The sequence below is a fragment of the Verticillium alfalfae genome, genomic scaffold, assembly GCF_000150825.1.
Source record: "Verticillium alfalfae VaMs.102 supercont1.5 genomic scaffold, whole genome shotgun sequence".
Classification (NCBI taxonomy): domain Eukaryota; kingdom Fungi; phylum Ascomycota; class Sordariomycetes; order Glomerellales; family Plectosphaerellaceae; genus Verticillium; species Verticillium alfalfae.
This window is the reverse complement of record NW_003315034.1, coordinates 1,808,505-1,810,413: the sequence shown is the minus strand read 5'-3', so window position 1 is coordinate 1,810,413 and position 1,909 is coordinate 1,808,505.

The window sequence follows — 1,909 nt, the reverse complement described above, 5'->3', positions numbered from 1 at the left end:
GTAGTGGTGGTCGGCGAGATGTGTAGCAAGGGGCGTGAGGATGGATAATGGGTGGACGGATGGATGGATGATGCAGATGTAGGTAGGTGTACGGCGTAACGTGACGCTGAGGAGTGTGTAAGGTAAGGTTGACAGAACTGCGTCTGTAATCGAAGTCGAGGTGTTTGATGACGGAGCTGCGCAAGCACCCGCGGACCTTGGCTGGTCTGGATGTACCCGTTCGTAGCAGGCTGGTGGTGGCAGAGAGAGCTGTCGAGCCCGAAGCAGAGACGGCGCCTGGCTGGTATTTGGCACCCGCAGGCGGGGTTGAATGGGGATCCGCTCGCTTGATCGTTCGCCAGTCCCCGCTTGCCCGCAATCTTTATTGACTTGATAAGACCGGAAACAGGCAGCGGTACTGGGGGGACTGAGCTTGGTGAGAGCGAAGGAGAGGGAGGGGATGCAAGTATGTGCCTCGTCAGTGGCCCGTGAGAACCTGGGAATAACAACAGGATGGTGACGAGAAGTTTCTGACAGGGAGCGCCGGGTTGAGGTTGGAGGCTTTTTGGGGTTCGATAGGGAGGGTGAGGGGGGGGGGTCTTTTGGTGGGGCAGACAGACACTGGCGTGGGAAGGAGGGGTAAAATCCAACCTGGCCTGGCCTGGGTTTGGTCTGTTTGACGAGAGGTGATGCGCGAGGCACCCAAGGTGATGACCGCTTCGAACCTGCCTCGAAAGTGCCGCTGCCTCGAAAGCGTCGCTGCCTCGAAAGCGTCGCTGCCTCGCCCCTCTTGTTTCTGTATTAGCGCGGATGTGCTTGATGCTTCCTAGTCTTCCCCAGAACCCGGAGCCAACAAGCCATGTAAATAGGACAAAGTCTCGTTCAGCGGAACAACACGGGACGGGACGGGATGAGATATTCAAGGTCGACGTGGATAGATAGGAACGACGTACATGTAGACGGCCAGCCAGTGTCTCCAGCTGTGGTGGTAGGCTGGTAGCGAAAGATGGCCCGTCCTCGAAGCTTCTTTCCTGCTGAAGTAATCGGCACGAGGCTGGCGGGTGCGGAAGGCGCAATCCTCGCTGCTGTTGTTTTTGCCACCTGCTGTTTAGGTTCTGTTCCGCCCAGGTCGGCTTGAGGTAGACTCTAGTCTGTTTGCTTCGACCCGTGGACAGCAATTGTGAGAGCCATATCGGTCGAGTCTCGACACACACACACTCTCAATTATATAGGTACGCCGCGCCTTCACTTTGGTACATCTAATCATATTCCCCACTACGAGCTTCGTGCTTGCCAGCCGCTCAGCGATCAACCCCTATCGTATTGAACCGACATGCTTGGCCAGCTTCCCGGACACAGGGTGATCATAGCAATCGATATATCTCCCAGTTGACCTCAGCTCCCCCCCTCCCCCCCTCTCCCCGGACGCTGCCGTCTGACAGGCTATCTAGCATGCCTATCAAATCCTCTGTTACGAGGTGCTACGACAATACACTGCACCATTGGATCCAAGACATCTCAGGCCTGTCTGTTTTCTCTCTCCCGACTCGACGGTCCAACTACCTCGTAAAATGACCGCCACTTGCATTTCAGCCCACGACTGCCACTGAGCCCTTCCAGTCGAGTCCTCATAGCGCTCGTCCGGCGATCCAGAACCCCGCTAGAGTAAGGCGGCGCGTCCGCCGCGTGGAGAGCCCTGGCACCACCCCAAGACCCCAGGCCTATTGGGCGGCATGGATTCGTCTTGACCTCCAGCTGACCACGACAGGGTATTACTGATGGTTACAAGGGGGGAGGAAGAGCTGAGGTCAGCCCCCCTCAAGACCTGTCCGCCTAAGCTGCATCACCAGCGTCCGCCTTTCAATCGTCATAAGAGGCCACGATACTCGTCCTACCTCGCTTCGCTTTCACTGATGAAACTGTCATTAAG